Raw genomic sequence first — 7,574 nt, 5'->3', positions numbered from 1 at the left:
ATACAGAACTTCCAAAGCCCCATGAGTTCTCATTCCACTGATACATGATATAAAATAAACAAATAATTTTGAAGATCAAATTATCTATATTTCCATCCCTCTTTATAATCCAAGTAAAATAACAATATTAACCACCATTTATTAGCAAATAGCAAGCTTACTATTTTCTCAGAGGTTACTAAGTTCTTGAAGACTGAATGGCTCAAAATTCAGAATTTGGTTGTTACTTTTAGTTAGCAATAATTTATATTATTTACAATAATATAATAGAGTTATGTTATATGCTAATATTTACTTATCATAAAATACTTATTATTGGATGGCCTCAGGGCAGCTTACCACTCATTGAAAGTGCTCCTTCCATCTATCCAGATGAATCTTTTGAAAATTCTGGTCTGATCATGTTCCTTGATCAGGGTCCTATCACCATGCATGACAGAAGCACTTCCATTATTTATCAGAGAATTAGAAACACAAGGGCAGAGTGTAAGCATATTGGCTCCAAAACCAATGCTACCCTGTACATGCGTTGGTATCTTCTAAACTTCTTGAGACACTATGGCCTTATTTCCTCCACCTGCAATCCACAATATGTTAGCACTAATTGCTACTCAGGATGGTGCACTGAAAGCCATGTGTGAAAGAAAGCAGAAGACTGTAAAGGGCTACACCACAAACAGGGAAGAGCCCTCAGAAAATGCCTCATGTTATGTTCTTCAGTCTTAAGGAGGCTTATTTCAGGGCTGGGGTTGTGGCTGAGCGGTAGAGCGCAGACCTAGCATGTGTGAGGTCTGAGAGGTTTGAGCCTCAGGACCATATAAAAATAAATAAAATAAAAGTTTTTTTTTTTTTAAGGAGGCTTTTTTATTTATTTTAAGGTATATTTTTAAAATAATTATTGCATATATTTGCAGTACACAATGTATTGTTTTGCTATATGAATACATTGTGAAATGGTTAAATCAAACTAATTAATGTACACATTACCTCATATAGTTATCAATTTTTTTGTTGTGACAACATTTAAGATCTATTCTCTTAGAAATTTTCCATTATACATTATTATTAGTTTATAGTCATCTCTATAATAGGTCTCCTGAACTTATTTATCCTATGTAAATGAAGCTTTGTACCTTCGATCAACATTTCCCTAGCTCCTCACCCCAATCTCCAGCCTCTGGCATCCACCCTTCTACCATTTGCTTCTATGAGTTCAATGTTTGATTAAAAACATCAGATTTATCAAGATTAATATATATATGTGGTCTGGTTCAAAGAATTGAAAAATCTTCCACTACTCTTTATTACATCGATGAAAAAATGCCTTGATAATTAGAATTCCAGTCTAAACACGGTAATTCCCCTGGAGTGAAACTAGTGTCCCCCATTTTGTAATTTATGGAGAAAGTTTTCGCATAAAATTTGTTGCTTAAAATGAGACAATAGGCAAAATGGTGAAATTTCTCAATAGAATGCTAATAGCTCTCCAGAATTCATTATTTACGTGAGAATATATTCACATAGTATTATGTATCTCAGCCTCTTATCACATCTAGTTAAAAATAAATTGTAGACTACTTACTTCTACCTCCTTCGAGTGAGCAGTCCAAGCCTCCATAGTCTCACAGTGGAGGCGGCTTGGGATGTTCGGCTTTAAGAGGAACAAGGTCATTGGACTAAACCTCTATTGCAGGGGCGCGGGGCTGGGGGCCAGGGGTGGCGCCACCCCGCCAGGAGCACAGCTATCAGCAGCCGAGAAGGGGGCATAGGCCCAGCAAGAGGCAGGGGGAGGGGAAGCCGGCGCGCTCTCTGGCAGAAGCGCCAACGCTAGCTCTCCAGCCGCGCAGGCGCAGGACGCTGCCCTCGACGCCGCTGCCGGAGGAGGAGGAGGGGGAGGAGGAGGAGGGGGAGGAGGAGGAGGGAGGAGGAGGAGGAGGAGGAGGAGGAGGAGGAGGGGGAGGAGGAGGAGGGGGAGGGGGAGGGGGAGGAGGAGGAGGGGGAGGGGGAGGGGGAGGAGGAGGAGGAGGAGGGGGAGGAGGAGGAGGAGGAGGGGGAGGAGGAGGAGGGGGAGGGGAGGGGGAGGAGGGGGAGGGGGAGGAGGGGGAGGAGGAGGAGGAGGAGGGGGAGGAGGAGGAGGAGGAGGAGGGGGAGGGGGAGGAGGAGGAGGAGGAGGAGGAGGAGGAGGAGGAGGAGGAGGACTGGCGGCGACCAGCGGGTCGGTGGCCGCCAGCAGGAAGGCACTGGAGACCCTGCGGCGGATCAAGCGAAGGAGTGCAGCGCAACCACGAGACAGCCTTCCAAGGTAAGGCGGCGCCGGGCGGACCTAAGGGCCTTGCGGGGCCGCCGGACGGGTGCTTTTGGAAGTGCAGTGCTGTCCAGAGACGCGGAAGGGGGGGATGGCAATAGAGTGTGGCCGCCCCAGCTCGGTAGCGCCTGTGTAGAGCGACCTCCCGCGTGGGCAGGCAACCTCTGCCCGGCCCAGACAAAGGGGCCACGAGGGCGTGCGTGCTTTTCTCCCCAGGCATGTTTCGGAAGCTGGACATCAAAAACGAGGATGATGTCAAAAGTCTGTCTCGCGTGATTGTCCTTGTTTTCAGTGACAGAGTAACAAACTGGGGCAGGATTGTGACTCTCATTTCTTTTGGTGCCTTTGTGGCCAAACACTTGAAGAGCATAAACCAAGAATGCTGCATTGAACCCTTAGCAGAAAGTATCACAGACATGCTCCTAAGGACAAAATGGGACTAGCTTGTCAAACAAAGAGGCTGGGATGGGTTTGTGGAGTCCTTCCACATAAAGGACCTATAAGGCGGCACCAGAAATGTGCTGCTAGCTTTTGCAAGTGTTGCTCAGTAGGAGCTGGTTTGGTGTATCTAATAAGATAGCCTTGTAAGTACAATAGTTGACTGTTTACCAACTCCAGACACCAAAATTTCTGTGAGATCAAATGTATTTATGAAGTTGGACTTCAAGCTGCCCAGACTGTAACCTCCAAGAGCGTCACTCTAGCAACCTAGCCAGAAAGCAAGTGGCAAGAGGATTATGTCTAAGAAGAATAAATACATGGGAAAAGTAATCCCCCTTGAAGATTTCACTGTATGAAAGAAGCAAAGTTCACTTTCAGCACCAAGCAAACTGGGAGGCCACAGAGGGGGAATGTTAGATTTAGTCGAAAAACTTAATTTCCTTGTCTAGAACCAGAAGAGTGGTCAGTAGCCAGGCTAGTCATAAAATTCATTAAATATGCCCTCCAAATTCATTAATTTCCCATAGTGTGAAAAGAGAAGCACTAAGATGCCAGTGATCTGTAAAGAATAACTTAAGCTACAAGTAATTGAGCTATGACTAGAAGCCTCATTACTATGCACCAGTGAAGGGAAGCTTTTCCTCTGTGATTAGCTTCCCAGGGTATATTTTCTTGAATAGAAGACCCAAGTGTTCAGGACTTTTATGCCTGTTCTACTTTGGCTTGATTTGAATGAGTCTCATTAGCATAGTAATGGCCATGAATAATTGAGTTAAGGCTCATTTAGTTACACATGTGGAATATTCTCATTTTTAGGACAGAAACAGCTTGTAAATGTATTTGTCTGTAAAAATGTGTGTATTTTTACAGAGAAAATATTTCTGTGAACACAAAGGGAGAAAAGTCTTGAATTTAAATTTTGAAAATTGTAACTTCTGTAGTTAGGAATCTATTTCTTCTTACAGCTTTTCTATTCTAAACTTTCTCCAGGTCAGTTCTAGAGTATATACAGAACCAGTTTGTAGTTGTATGCAACCTGGTTGTAGTGGGACAAATCTGATTTATAACTATGTAGGCTTTAATTTTCCAATCTGGTATTGGTAAGTATTCCTTAGATAGGTTTTTCTTTGAAAACCTGGGATTGAGAAGTTGTGGAATGAAAATTAATCCTTTCACTTGGTTATGTATGGGTTTTCAATAATTGAGTCTAAGTGGAGTTTTGAGAGGTGGTTTTTAGGGGTGGGGGAGTAGGCTAGTGACTTAAAAATAATAGGATCTGATTAGGCAACTAATCATTTGAGTTCCTTACGTTTGACCTGATTTAACTGGTAAAATTTAAACTGAGTGAATGAGCTCATCTTTAAAGCTTTTACTGAAAGATTTTCAGCTGTTCCAAGTGGGACTTATTAGCATTGTTTATAAAAAGATAACATTAGGTGGATGAAAGACATTTGATTCCTTGTTTGCTTAATAAGTTGTAAAATGATGGGCTGGGGACGTGGCTCAAGGGGTAGAGCACTTGCCTGGCATGCGTGTGGCCCGGGTTCCATCCTCAGCACCACATACAAACAAAGATGTTGTATCCGCCCAAACATGAAAAACAGATATTAAAAATCAATCTCTCTCTCTCTCTCTCTCTCTCTCTCTCTCTCTCTCTCTCTCTCTCAAAAAAAAAAAGTTGTAAAATGATGGCTTGGAAAAGCAGGCTAGAGTCTAACTATGGTGCTATTATGAGGCTTGCTTGTTCAAACACAGGTTTAAGCCTCATACATCAATAAAAGAAATACTGATAAAAATAAAATAAATTGTAAAAAACAAAATTAAATCTCTAAACTTAATGGTATTGGGTAGCAGTTTTCATTAGTTAGCTTTCCCCTCCAAAGATTATGTTTATAATTAGTTAAAATTAACATTTGCAAAACTTCTGCACTCTCTTTTATTAATACTAGAAAATGTTGACTTTATGCATGAATAGGGAGCTGGTAAAACTAGTTTTGAGTTTTAATTACCTAGACACTTGGTAATTTCTCCCACTAACCAGAAGGTAGGCTTAGACTAATCACATCCAACATCTCTGAGCTTCTGTTTGCCCTGAGTATCTGATGAGGGCACTGAACCTAGTAATATTACAGATTGTTTCTTTCTGGCTGAAAGAGTTCTGGTTCCAAATTACTTTTCTTTCTAAGATCAATGCATAAGGCAAAAATTTCCAGAGCTTCTTTTTAAGTTCTCAAACAATGCTGGAGAGATGGGGTGACAAATTTAACTTTATAAAATTTTTAAAAAGAAAACAAACAAACAAAAAACCCCACAAAACCACACCCATCACTGAAGCAGAATAATCTCAAAAACAATTTAGTTGTGCCAAACAGAAGTTCGAGATAAAGTCTATAACTCTGAAGAGGAAAAATATGGTGGTTGATAAGGAAGGAAAAAACACACACTCATACCCCAAGTGATGCTATGAAATAAAAAAGAAACAATTATCCCATCAGATAGGACACTGCCCAAACCCCGGAGCTTTGTACAAGACAGGCAAAACTACTCCTTCCCACCAAAACCAAACTGATATTTTATGAACAAAATTACTAAAAAAAGCAGCAAAATAATGAAGTGTGTAACCTTGTCATGATGCTTCAATGGGACTAATTCAGGTGTGTTCAGTTTAAAAATAGACATCAATTCATCCTCGTATATAAATTTTCTGAAAGAATTTGCTTTTAAATACTGATGACACTTGATTTTTTCCCTTTTGAATTTTTATTATGTTTGCTCCAATAAAGCTTTAAATAAACCAAGAAAGTTCAAGAAGGAAATTATTTCCCCCATTTTACCATGTTTTTGTTTGGATTACCATTCACATTTGTCATAAGGCTAAGAAAGAGATCATGAAGAATAGAAATGACCTGCCAAGTTCCTGAATAGATACATAAATAATTTAACTTTATCAGCACCCTAGTTTTTCTAGTTCTTCCACATACCCCATGTGCCTCAGGCAGCCTCACATTACGAAGGTCCTGATGTCTCCACCTCTTTTCTGATCAGATGGTTTGGAGCAAGAGTCTCAGGTTTCCCCAGTGACTGAAATGTGCTTTTCCCCTCTCCACTTCAAATGGCCTAGACAGAAAAAGAAAGACGTAAAGATCATAACAATTGGGAATGTGATTAATATTTGTGGTTGCCAATTGTTACAGCTGTGATCACTTCAACAGTAGATGTGACATGGGCACAGTGCCATCTTTAATACAGGAATGTTGTTCATCATGGTGGAAAATGCATCCTTTAAATGGTGCACCCATTAAGTATCAGTGTTTCATATTTCAAGTTGCATAAAAATTATTTCAAGCAAGAAAACTTTCAAATCTATTAATAAGCATGTTATTAAAACAAATGGAGTTTAGAATATATACACTTGGAACATGAGTGATAAAAATAAATGACATATTTAAATTGTCTTAATGTTAAGATAACTCTAGATGGATTTTACTATCATCTGTATGTTATTTCCTAGCCTATTTCTATTTCTGTTTCTTGGGTAATTGCATTCAATTTTTCTTTGGGTTGATGTGAAGAGTCAGTGAGTTTCTATATAAAGCACTTAGAACACTGAGTGGCATAAAGAAAGCATTTGGTAAATGCAAACTATTAATTCTACTACTATAACCACTGCTGCTTTTAATTCAATTACTACTATTATAACCCTACTGTCTAGATAATTAAAACTCATATTATTTTTATTTTTTTTCTAAGTTTTGTTGTTATAATTTACAAATAAATATTTATACATTTATTGTACCCAATGTGATATTTTGATTATGTATACATTGTGAAATAATTACCATAATCAAAATAATTAATGTCTATCACCTCACATAATGTGCCCGTGCATGCCTGTATATGTAGTGAGAACACCTGGAATCTACTCTCTTATTAAATTTCCAGCATCTAATATAGCATTAATTATATTAACTATACTATATTAGAGCTCCAAAATTTATTCATCCTGCATAACTGAAACTCTTTGCCCTTTGACCAACATCTTCTTTTTTCCCCAACACCCAGGCCCTGCCAACCACCATTCTACTCTCTGTTTCTATGAGTTAAAAATTTTAGATTCCACATACAAGTTAGATCATACAGTACTTGTCTCTCTCTGCCTAGTTTAGTTCACTTAGCATAAGTCCTTCATCCATGGTGTTACAAATGACAAAAGTTCCTTCTTTTATATGACTAGATAAAAGTCCATTACATGTATACATATACACATACACATGTGGATCCATTGGTTGATTCCATACCTTTACTACTGTGAATAATACTACTGTTAACATGATACTTCAGCTATCTCTTCAACACACTGGTTTCATCACTTTTGGATAGGTAGGCAATAGTGAGATTGATTGATCATATGGTAGTTCTATTTGTAATTTTTTGAGGAATCCCATTCCTGTTTTCCATAATAACTGAACCACTTTGCATTCCCTCTAACAGTGTGCAACACTTCCCCATTCTCTATAGCTTCAACAACACTTATTTTTTGTCTTTGTATCACAGCCATTCTAATAGTTGTGAGGTTGAATCTTATTTTGGTTTGGGTTTATATTTCTATAATATATATGTACATACATATATATCATAGAAATATATATATATATATATATATATATACATACATATATATACTGGGGATTGAACATATGAGTACTTTGTCATGTTGCTTCATCCCCAGTCCTTTTTATTTTTTACTTTTTTATTATTTTTTAGGCGACATTTACTAAGTTGCTGAGGCTCTCACTAAGTTGCTGAGGATACCCTCAAACTTATAATC

The 7,574-nt window shown here is 38.8% G+C and overlaps 1 pseudogene; it reads left to right on the top strand.

Annotated features, from left to right (window-relative positions):
- The first annotated feature begins 1,643 nt into the window (after positions 1–1,643).
- On the top strand, positions 1,644–2,885 carry LOC144253097 (induced myeloid leukemia cell differentiation protein Mcl-1-like; annotated as a pseudogene).
- The last annotated feature ends 4,689 nt before the right edge of the window (positions 2,886–7,574 follow it).

This window comes from Urocitellus parryii, unplaced genomic scaffold (genome assembly GCF_045843805.1).
Source record: "Urocitellus parryii isolate mUroPar1 unplaced genomic scaffold, mUroPar1.hap1 Scaffold_91, whole genome shotgun sequence".
Lineage (NCBI taxonomy): Eukaryota > Metazoa > Chordata > Mammalia > Rodentia > Sciuridae > Urocitellus > Urocitellus parryii.
This window is presented reverse-complemented; position numbering and strand designations above follow the sequence as displayed.